Source organism: Lagopus leucura, unplaced genomic scaffold, assembly GCF_019238085.1.
Source record: "Lagopus leucura isolate 7727_CA_CO unplaced genomic scaffold, USGS_WTPT01 Super-Scaffold_100159, whole genome shotgun sequence".
Lineage (NCBI taxonomy): Eukaryota > Metazoa > Chordata > Aves > Galliformes > Phasianidae > Lagopus > Lagopus leucura.
In genome coordinates this window covers 30,463,802-30,475,738 of record NW_024962335.1, presented here as the reverse complement: position 1 = coordinate 30,475,738, position 11,937 = coordinate 30,463,802, and the positions used below count along the sequence as shown (strand labels likewise).

General features: G+C 44.2%; 1 protein-coding gene across 5 annotated transcripts in view; it reads left to right on the top strand.

Annotated features, from left to right (window-relative positions):
• The first annotated feature begins 5,534 nt into the window (after positions 1-5,534).
• Positions 5,535-11,937, top strand: part of PACSIN2 (protein kinase C and casein kinase substrate in neurons 2) — a 53,382-nt gene continuing 46,979 nt past the window's right edge. For 2 of the 5 annotated variants that reach the window (XM_042889649.1, XM_042889644.1), the window contains exon 1: positions 5,536-5,645. The gene's annotated coding sequence lies outside the window, so the exon portion shown is untranslated. Of the gene's footprint in view, positions 5,646-5,873; positions 5,899-6,110; positions 6,136-11,937 lie in introns of those variants that run through there. The other 3 variants (XM_042889648.1, XM_042889647.1, XM_042889646.1) reach the window with 3 other exon arrangements.

The following is an 11,937-nucleotide window of genomic DNA, read 5'->3' as shown; positions in this document are numbered from 1 at the left end:
CAGCCTATGTGTAGCATCTATCAGTTGGAACTGAGGTCATTAGTCAGATGTGTAAGCAGTATGTAGGATGTCTGCTACAGGATTTGAAGGGAGTTAAGTAAAGGTGTGATGTTAACGTGTGTGTTACGAGATATTAAATACTGTGTGGATACCTTCATGTGAATATAAGGAGCCTAAATTTCCAAAGGAGAAAAGGCTGTTTTACCTCTATTTGCTAGGGGTTAAATGGGTTTAATGGGTTCTGAGCAACTGACTTTGGCCCTAGGCCAATCATACTCATACATTTGACTTTAGCATAAAGAAACTGTTTTGAGTCTCATTGGGGCAAAATAAATGAGAAATAGAAATCCTCCAAAGTTCTCACTTTGCTTAATGTACTAACTGGCTGGGCAAAGCTACAATAAATGTGCTTCTAAGTCTTGCAGTTCATATGCTTAAGTGATCTGTGGTATAACGGCAGTATTGTATGAAGAATTAAATAGACCAGCTCTAAACAGCTATGGGAGTTGTTATAATGACATCAGTGTAGAAGGAGCTTATTGCTGGAATTGAATACTGGGGCTTGCTTCCCGGGCACTAACCTTTCTCCCTATTAATTCTTTGACATGGATGGCATTAATAAGATTCCCACAGAATAGCTTCTTTATGCAGCTTTAGGAACTTAACTAGAATAGAAGAAACAGTATTATCCCTAAAGCTATTTTGTTGCTGTTGGCTTTACAATAGAGCTTCAGCCTAAAATGTCCCTGTCCGGATTCACTTCCTGCTGTAAATGCAGCAAAACAATAGACGTTTCACAGAAGATATATAGCACTGCACTTCAGCAGGAGAATGTGTCAGGCAGAGCTCATCTATCTGTCATCAAGGAAGGAGCTTTATTCTGTCAGGATAAACCGATGCTGTGTCCAAAGTAGTTACTGTTCAGTTTATGTATGTGGAACTATAACCAGAAGGTAACTTTCGTCTTGTGCCTGCCTTATTAAAACAGCTCACTCAATCCCGCAGTTCAGTGGGAAGCACGCTGTGCCATCTGGTATGTGGGTATCACAATGAAACACTACCGTCCATAGCTAGCTATGCTAACCTCTAGGGTTCCTTCACAAAGAAATAACTTTATTCCTGGATTTCTTGCAGAAAATAAATGTGTAGAGCTGAGAAAAGCTGATTTTAGTCATAATTTTGGTAAAATTTTTGATTATTAAGAGGAAGTAGGAAGATATATGGCTGTCTTGGAAAGACTGTTTGTTTTTACTGAGTAGTAGGAAGTTGCTTGTGCTACACTTTTGGCTGTTGTATTTATTATTATTATTATTATTATTATTTAATATTTTCTAAAAATACTCTTTAAAATTTGCTGTCAGAGTGTAGGTGAGCTTCAAGAAACTCACCATACTTGGAGTAGTCCACAGCCAGATCATTTCCAATTGTTTTGATGACATAGTGGCATCCCTATCATTGATGTTGTCCTCTATGCTTTTAATTAACCACAAATTTTGTACCTCCTGAAAAGCACATCACTCACACTTGAGATAATCATTGGCAACTGTTGTGAAATAGAAAAGTTAGGACAGTATGAAGCTGCTTGAAGACATGAATGTGGAAGACAAGGAGATAATAAAGGATGTTTCAAATGAGCATCTCTTCTGTGAGATGAATTGTATTTGATGAAAGTTGTGCAGTTAAGCAGTAAAATTAATTAATTGAGTGGAATTAATTGTAATATTCTGAAATTCCGTGACATTGATTGGCATATATAACCACTAATGGGAGTACATTTGGAATCAAAATATGGTTCAGGGCTTAATTTAGGTCTTAAGCTGTAAACATGTAACACTTGGGATTTTTTTAGCTAGAGATAAAAATGCCGAAGCGAATGCCAAAATGTTACAGCAAGAGCCAAGAAAGAGCAATCGAATTTGCTCTGAGGGAATCTCAGAGAAAATGCTAGTGCTTAAAAGGATACGTGAAATTTCTGAGGACAGTGGAGGACACAAAAAGCGTATTTAAAAATAGATTGTGTTAAAAATAAAAATAACCATGGGATACTCATCTAAAAGGAGGCAGGGTTATTTATTTATCTGTCTATTTATTTATTTATGTACTTATTTATTTTCAGAAAACTTCCTGTCCTGTCTCTTGCAGTCAAAACTGCATGCCCACCAGTAGGGCTATGTAAACTGTCAGCCTTTCTTCTAAGATAAAGGGTGGAGACAGTCTTTCTCAGGAAGTTACAAACTGAAAGCATCCAAAGAACAACTTAATTTTAATATTTATGGGGGAGAAAAAAAAAACCTAATCTGAAAATGCTAAAATCAAGATGAATAATATCATGTTAAAAGTATGATTCACGGTATCATTGTGTAATTTATGGCATCATCATAGTGTCATCGTGCTGGGAGGTTGCATGACTGGTGGTAGATGTAATTAGACCGTTAATCTGTTTTAATTCACTTCAAAAAAGTAAATAATGTTTGACTATCCATAAAGACAACATGTAAATTATAAATTGAAGAAATAGTAGTTCATCAACCACTGAGGTATTTTCCTCCAAGCAGTTTTTTAAGTGAATGTATGCAGTGCATGTGGCCTCGAGCCTATATATATGTATGTATACATGCATTAAACTGTACTACCATCAGAAATGGATCAAATGGAGCAGCAACATGTTGACAGCAACGTATTGACTGTAGTGCAGACAATTAATGCTTTCAGATATGGAGGTAATTTACAAGAAGATCAATAGCATTGATCCAAAACGTACACTGTGACAACTTTGATAATGTTTTGTTAACTGTTTCAAATGATACACTTGGAAAACGGGTAATAATTTTACAGTTAAAAAATGTATTCTTAAAGTTGTCATTGTTGTTATTGTCTTATTTGGTTCCAAAAGTGTCCAAGCCATTTTTTTCAACTGAGTGTAAAAAGCGTGGGAAATGTTTTGTATCCAGAGGACAGTATTCAGCTGCTTGAAAATGGTATTCCCTAAAGTGGTGCCTCAAGGATCCCTCAAATCTTAAATGTTCAAGCAAATTATCTTTTGGCGAATATTCTTTTTCTAATTAATCTGCTTTTACTTTTTCTCTTTAAAACAATTTTATAGAATTTATAAAGATGCTTAAGTGAAAAGTTGGAAAATACGATTGTTATTTCTCAAGCTGTATTAAAGTCTGAATCCTGCTAATAAACGCTGTGTGCATTATTCATTTCTGATCACCCTCCGTTCCTTAGGAAGGCAGAATCAGTGCAAACACCATGTGAAGATGAATCCCAAAATAGCTGTTGCCTTTACAGTGTGACTGAGGGCTATATTTGATATAACTATATATGTGTATGTATGTATATAGATATGTATACAAATATGTACATATATGTGCATATATTTATATGCATATCTATACATAAGTGAAATGTATAAGGCTGTGGGGTGACCTCACTGCAGCCTTTCAGTACTTAAAGGGAGCCTACAAACAGGAGGGGAGACACTCTTTGAAATGGGTAGAAACAGCAGGACAAGGGGAAATGGTTTTAAGTTGAAGGAGGGAAGATTTAGGTTGGATGTCAGGGGGAAATTCTTCACAGAGAGAGTGGTGAGGTGCTGGAACAGGCTGCCCAGAGAGGTTGTGGATGCCCCGTCCCTGGAGGTGTTCAAGGCCAGGTTGGATGGGGCCCTGGGCAGCCTGGTCTAGGATTAAGTGTGGAGGTTGGTGGCCCTGCATGTGGCAGGGGGTTGGAGATTCATGATCCTTGAGGTCCCTTCCAACCCTGGCCATTCTGTGATTCTGTGTGATTCTATAAACAAGACTGAGGAAACTCACACATGTGCACATAACTTGAAGATAAATAATCTGTATTCCTTATTTCTAATTTCTTGCAGTCAGACTCGGGGCCTGAATATACACACCTCTTGTAGAATTTAGTCGCCGACCCACACTGGTCTAAAATATGCTGATTGTTCACAGCTGGTAGCATGCATGTGATTGGCAGTGGCTTCCTGCACAGCAAAGTGAGCTTAGGGTACAAGTCAGTATCCAATCACTTCTATGGGGAACAGGGTTTTTCTTACTTTCCACCAGTTCCAGACTGAATTTCTGTCCTTTGATGAAGTGGAATGCCTTTTCATCACACCATGAACTTGGTTGTGCCAAGGAAGGAGCTATGACTTACCCTGAATTCCTGTTCTCTTAAATTGTTGGACAAGCTTGAGCGTTATTTCACCATACAAATAGATGAATGACTGTTTTGATGTTGATGCTGAATAAAGTCTAAGTGTTCTGGGAGGGGAGGGCTTCCAGCTTTGACAATGCTTTAGGCAAAACGGAAGCTTGGTTCGTATCTGTGCAGAAAGAGGGGTATTTATGATTGTATGTATCGGTTGTAATCTGCAAGGAGAGCTGGTTTATGCAAAATTCCCTCTCATGTTTAATAAGAAAGATTGTTCAAAAAAACACGGATGGACCTGTTGGCAGAAATTAGAGAGGAAACAACACTGAATTTCAAGATACCTTCCCACAAACCTGAAATGTTAACTTTCAACATAGGACAGAGAATTAAGGGAGATTTAGGAGGGGAGAAAAACATTACACGTTTGAAAACAGCCTGACCAAAGCTCACAGTATCGCTAGCTGCCACTCAAACCAAGCTATTGAGGACAGGTAAACCTTACCCCAGCGCTGTGCTCACACGGGCTAATCTAAATTCCCTAAATTCCTACAAGTCCTTAAGTTAATCAGTCATCCGCTTAGTGAAAGAATAGATGAAGCCTTGGCGTCCGGGCCGCTGCACGCAGCCTAGCGTGAGACCCGTGGTCAGGAGGACGATAGCACCGTCAGGGCTGCAGCGCAACCGTCCTTAGAGCGGGCTGCCCCGGGACGGCGAGGAACCAGAACGGCATCGAGAAGGGCCGACGGGAGGGAAACCCTGACCCTGCCAGGGAACGAAGGGACGGAACAAGGTTACCGTGACGGCGTACGCCTGGAACCTGAAATAATCCTGTCTAAAACAAATACGCCTAGCAGATAGGCGAGGGCCGAGTAACAGATCTCCCCGCGATACTGCTCAGGCGTGCCTCGGACACATCAGCGCTACGGCAGAGGCTGCCCTGCCCTTGGCCAACTCGGGCTGGCGCTCCGCGGGCCCCCCGAGCAGGTCGGGAGCTGGGCAGCAAAGCCGCCGCCTGTGCCACACGGCGGTGCCAGGGGGCACCCTGTTCCTCAGGGAGCCCGCCCTGCGAGCGGGAGGGAAAGCAAAGCCTTCACCGCTCCCGGGCGTTAAAACCTCTCAGCAGCTCTCCGACCGCTGCCTTGACATCCCTGCAACACGGTGCGCTAACGGCCGCGGGCGTCCACAGGGCTACGCGCCCCAACGCTTCCCCCCCCCTCTCCCTCCGCCGCCTTTTTCAGCCAGCGACAAGGAAGAGGCATTAATTGGCAGCTGCGGAGAGCCAATGAGCGGTGGCGGGGCGGGAACCTGCGCTCCGACCTCGCCCAATCGGAAGGCGGCTGGGCGTGGGCCAATCGGAGGGCGGGCGGCAGTTGGTGCGGCCGGAGCGGCACGGCCGGAGCGCAGGGCGGTTGCTCGCTCTGCTCTGCACTCCGCGCGCTCTCTTTCGCTGCCGGCGGCTCGCGGCGCTCTGGGGGCTGTAGGTGAGGGCGGGGCCGCCGTTAGTGGCTGCAGCCGAGGGGAGCGGCGCGAGGAGGAGGCTGGGGTTCAGAGCCTCGCGGGGGAGGGGCGGGCGGGGGGTGGTTGGGGCAGCCAGGCGCTCCGTGCTCCGCGGTGGCCGAGGGCGGATGGCGGGCCGGGGCTCGGCGCTCCCGGGCGAAAGAGGCGGGGCGGGCGGGGTGACAGTTGGGCTGAGCGGGGTGCGCCGTGATACCGGCGCTGGCCGCGGCGGGGAAGGTGAAGCTCTCCTTGCACGGCGCCTGGCGGGGAAGGGCAGGGCCGGGGCTCGCGGGGAATGACGACAGCGGCTGGGGAGGCTCCGCTCGTGGCGGAGGGAAGGGCTGTCTGCGCGGGGAAGTTCGGTGGCTCGCCGGGCGCGGGGCTGGTGGCTGCGGGACGGGAGCGGGGGGAGGAGAGCCGGGAGGGAGGCTGGCGTTTGTCCCCGTGCCCTGCCGTGCTCTGGGCTGGTGGCGGGTAAGGATAGCGACCCGGTGGGAAGAAGCTTTTCCGCGGGGGAAAGCGAGGTTTTAAACTGCTCGCAGCCTTCCGAGCGTAGTAACGGCCCGTATAGGTCGGGCTTCTCGGGCTTGCCGTCTCCGCTTTCTCTGTTGGCTTTCCCTTTTTCTGTCACGTGGGAAGAGTCGCGTCTTCCCCCCGAATGAGACATTCGTGGAGAGACAGAAGCCGCTTTATGGGCACCGAGCTACCTGGCAGAGCAGCGCCGGCTATCCGCAGCCTCTGTCTGCGTGCTGCGTCCGCCGTGCCTGGCCGGGCTGCCTCGGGTCGGCGTGACTCAGAGGCTCCCGGCCACAGCCCTTTGGGGCTGCTGCTCTGCCCCGGCGGCAGGGGAAGCCGGGAAGGTGCGAGGGACATTTGCTGACCTTTGTGGAAGGGGTAAAAACGAGCCTTAGGATCTGCTGGTGTCTACGTCCTCGCGGCAGTCTGTCTGAAAGTTTGCTGTATGTAATGAGTGTGTTTATGCTTCTTGCTACAAGGGGGAGCTTTTTCGTTTTGCTCATTTGGGCTTAATACGAGATTTTTTTCAGATCTTCTATAAGGGCAAGGCTTTTCCACTGCTTTGAGAGCATAAAACCCTTAGCAGTGTTGTTACAGTAGTCCTAGTGAAGGCTGTGTTATGTAAGCAGCTGGATTTTCATTCTCATTTTACCACAACAAAAAGATCATTCTCTTTATGTCCATGATGAGACTGGTTGCTTTCTGTAGGGGGTGGGAAGACACCTCTTTGCTTTATGGTGAAAGGTAGCTAAAACTGTTTGCTAATTCTATTTCAGGCAGGCAGAGCTTCCTAATTGTGTTTTCAGCAATGAAGGTCATTAGCTTGCTGTTTCATACCTGCACTCGTCTGAAATTATGTATTGTCAGACTTGCAATTTGCCTTCAATGATAGTAGTTACGTTCTGCCAATTATGACTGAATCAGCTTTAACAGCAGCATGTATTAACACACGGGGCATGTCTAATTGGCACAGTACAACATCATTTTGGAGATCTCTGCACGTTCTATGCTGTGGCTCAGTTATGGTAAACAGGAGAGGAGTGCAGGTGCTGCCTTGTTCTCTGTGGTGTTAAGCTTAACATGGCTGCTCCAAATTCCCCTTGTTGCGTAGTTTACAGTTCTAGAGTTACTTTCTTTGGCTTGGGGTCTGCATGCTGTGCAGTGCCATGCTAGAATAAACATTAAATCTGCCCTCAGGGGTTAAACTGCATACCACACATCAAGCAACGTCTTCCATAAAAGGAATATACATGGCGCAGTTGTACATAGTGATGAAATCGTTTATTAATGATTGACAAACAAAACTGTTTAGTTTTAGTTTAGAAAATGATCTTTTTTTTTTTTTTTTCCCCCCGCTTTAGTAAGAGTGTACAGCAAGTGGATGAGGTAGTTAATATTGAGCTGACAGATGGCATTTGTGATTGATGATCTTGATGTTGGCTGTATGCATCTTTGTGGATGATCTGAAGTGTTCTTTAAAAAAAAAATCTCTTACTGGCTTATGAGATAGTTTCCATATTGCACAAGTCAGCTGTGCAGCAAAAACTTCATTTCAGTTTGTCGGGCCTGATGTGGTTAGACATGAGAAGTGTTCTCATGTTGTTGTCCAGCATATGGGTTCCATTTCTTACTCTGGAGCTGACCGAGCTGCTGCCATAAAGATATCCTTATGTTAATTCTGTGCTTCCCTGGTTGTGATTAAAATGGGTCTAAAGGTTATTATGGCTTAAATTGGTAGCCTGTAAAGTCAGAACGTGAGACTTCTGTGCTTGTCGCAGAAATAGCGGAGGATAAAATGCTCAGCCATGCTGCTAGGCAAGAATTCCATGCTTCTATGAATCTGTAGGACTGATACAAATTAGCTTCTGTGGCAGTGCATGCCTTTCTCAACATAGGAGCAGCAGGTCCTGAGAATCATAGAATGGCCTGGGTTGAAAAGGACCACAATGATCATCTAGTTTCAACCCCCTGCTATGTGCAGGGTCGCCAACCACCAGACCAGGCTGCCCAGAGTCACATCCAGCCTGGCCTTGAAAGCCTCCAGGGATGGGGCATCCACAGCCTCCTTGGGCAACCTGTTCCACTGTGTCACCACCCTCTGGGTGAAAAACTTCCTCCTAATATCTAACCAGAACCTCCCCTGTCTCAGTTTAAGACCATTTCCCCTTGTCCTATCACTATCCATCCTCATAAACAGCCGTTCCCCAAAACCTATCCCAGGGTTGGTTCCCGGTCTGCAGTCATAATCGTGAATGAACGTCATCCCTTTGTGTGCCATTCTGTCAAAGTATGTTGCTTGGGGCTGGAGAACAGTCAACGTTTCACTGGTGGTGTTGGTCTAGGATCGGCCTCGGTGTGCGCTCTATGGAGCGTGAGTGGTTCTGCTTGAGCTGCTGTGAAGCGGTGTGTATTGCTGGAGTCCTATGAGTCTTACTGCACAGGATGTGTCAATATTTGAGAAGGTACCCAACCCCAATTAGCAAATAACTAACGTGAGTTGTGAGCGGCACTGCACAGTAATGAGCTCTGAAGAAGAAATAAAATCACACATATGCAAAAAAGAAACAACAACCCAAAGCAAAAAACCCTTCGAACTAAAAGCCTTCCAGTGGATGGGGTTTGCTTCAACTTCTTAGAATATGCAAATATTTAAAAGCAGTCCTGGCTTACAGAGCATATTGTAAATATTTTGACAGAGTTGGAAACCTGTGTCTTGGAGTGTTTGGTTTTGGGCCAGTGCATATTGTTAACTTATTTCTTCACTCTGCTTTAAGTTAAGAATTCCAAGGCATCTACAAACAAACTTCTTTGCCTTTTATCATGTGCTCTGGACTAGTGACTGATAAACTTGACTACAATAAAATGACACAAATGGAGAATGTAAGAGCAGTCTGTCAAGTCATATTAATAAGTATGTTTCAAACAGTTTTGTTGAAACTGAAAAGGGGATTTTTTTGTTATCTCAGCCGTCTTAAACATGCAACATAAACTGTTGCTCTTCTTAGGGCATCTGTTAAGTGTATCCCTGTATATCCTAAATATCTTGTCATTGTGATTTCAGTATCGCACAGTTGTGATTTCCTTGCAAACTGGTAGGTTCTGATTAGGAAGTTATGAGTTGTTTAATAATACTAAAACTGAGTGAATGTGTTGTTGCTTTAATCTTCACTGTGAAGTATCTTTCTGCAGAAGTGTGGTGCTCTGTCTCATTACAGTGGTTGTCAGGAGTAATGTAAGTAGGACAGATATGAGCTAGCAGAGTTCTCAGAGGTAGCATCTTAACCTCTGCTTTTGGAACATAGCGTGTCTGGTTTCTAGAAACAGCATCCAGTTTATACATAAACTCTTTGTTAGCCTACTAATAGTAGGTGAGCACTGAAATAAGAATTGAGTTAAGAATTTTGTTTGTACTGAATAGAACTTCATTACACTTCCGAGCTTGTTATTGTATTTCTGACTTTATGAGTAGAAACAAAAGGGGATGAGAGGGAAATCCCAAATGCGTCAGCCTTAATTGGTAATGTGAAGTACAGATTTCAGTAAAGGTTCTGCTATGAGTCAGAGGACAAATGGACACATCTTTAGTTTTACTTACGCCTCTTATCCTCTTGGCACCTTCACAGATGCTGCCAGATGGACCTGCTGAATGGAAAAGCAGTTTTCTTCTTAACAGAAATAATAAATCTATAACAAGTTAAGGATTCTCTTACTATATCTAAATATTTAGTGAGGACGTATGATTATACAGCATCAGCTTGCAGACACTCTTACTTTCACATTTGCTAACCGATGTTTTAAAAAGCATTTTCCCAAAACTTGTAATGTTTTCTCTCTCCTATAACAGTTACAGATAAAAGCTTCAAAACTTGTAGTTGTTTTCCAGCGATAATGTAGACAATCTAAGCTATTTCATGTATGATCAGCATACAGTTATGCTTAATTTGAAGGAACCCCTGCACAGCTTGGAGAAGCTCCTGGCTGAACTTGACTGAGTGGAATTTTTTCTGAACCCTCGCTGGGTTGAGGTGGCTGTTGGATTCCAAAATATGAGCACCCTGGTTTACCTGTGAGAACTGAAGCTGGAAAACCACTTGCTTTGAAGAAGCTTTCTTTAATTTTTGCTTGTTAGGAGAGATCTTCAGTATAAAGAATGCTGTTGGACATGTGTCATTCAGCTACAGTGAGAAACAAATCAAGTGATTAGCTGTTTCTCTTCTGGGCAATTAAATTTCTTAGGAACTCTCATGCCTGCAACTGGGAGTGTTGCCATCTCTTTGATTATTTATTTGTATTGGCCCACTGTCATGGTAGGCCACTAGCATTTCCACTGGCTTACCTGAAGTTCAGTATATTTTTCTCTCATTGTGCTTTCCACAAGCAGGTTTTCTGCACCCCCAGGGAACTTTTAGGGCTGTGAGTCATTCTTGCTTTGTCTTTTGTAAAGACTATTTCAGCTGAGCGTAGGAACAGCTGGCCTGTGTGGATTAAGTGTGATCAACCAGTAACCTGTGGTTCAGGGGTGCCACTTTCCAAAGCAACTTTTGTGCTCTTAGTCCTAAATGGAAAGATTCAGTTCTGTTCTGTTACTGCAGCGCTGGTGACCTAACAATGGCTGTGATGCCAGCTGTGCTACATCAGAAATTATTCCTCTTTATACAGTAGAAGTTAATCATTGTGTTTGGAGGTATGGGCCTGTGCACACATGCGCATCCCTCTTTACGTGAACACATGTAATAACGGTCACTTGGGAAGTAATGCCTCCTATTTATTTCCATGGAAACTACATCAGATACAGAGAGCACAATAACACTATTTGGTAGAGCAGATTTTCAGCTACAAAACACTGCTTTTTCAACATAATCACCATTATTAGTTGATTCATGCGATTGAGCTGATTGAGATCACTCTTCATTTTGTGGTGTGACAGCTGTATGCCGCCATCTGGAGCGTGACTTGTCTTTCCCATTGCTGTCACCGCTGCTGAAATGCACAACCCACTGCCTCACTGTGCTCACAGCCACTGTTTGGTTTCCATAAATGTTCACCAGGCATCAATGAGAGTAAGTGGGTGCCTTTTTTTCTTCATGGAGGAATTCAGTGACACCCTTTTGCTTCATTTTCACTTCCATGTCAGATGCCATTTTGTCAGACTCCCCCTTTGCTGCCATCTGTTACACAGCAACAAAATGTAATGGAATGTTGGTGGGCCAACGTCATAAAATAGAAGGTTTTACTTTTGGAGCAGCTCTTGTACATCTCGCATTGTCTACAGAATAGATACCTATCTGCAACTTTAGAACGAATTTCCTTTCCTTCAGTGTTTCCTCCTCATTTGGAAATATCCTCAGGAAAATATTTTGAGGATGGCTTTATTGAGCAAGCGCTTCAGAGCCTCTGGGTCACAACATTGACATTCTGTAGAAATCTAATGAGATGATGTTTCATATAAGCACTGCAGCTGCTGTCTGTAGCTCCTTTTTCTTCTCGCTCTGGCTTTAGGTACAGCTATTAAAAAACTGTGGTGATTCTCTGGTAGTTTTATTTTATCAGACTGCCAATTTTGACTCTTCTCAGTTGATGCTGGAAACAGTCTGATTCAGCTTAGGTTTGTTGTGTAAGCAGTCAGTCTTTCAGCTCTGTTTTTCTTCTGCAAGGCAGCACATGTAGAGTTGCTTCATGTTGGATGCATGTGCTGTTTCAGATGAGGCATTGTCACCTGGAACGTATGTAAGTTCCAAGCAAGTTGTAGAGTTGGAAAAG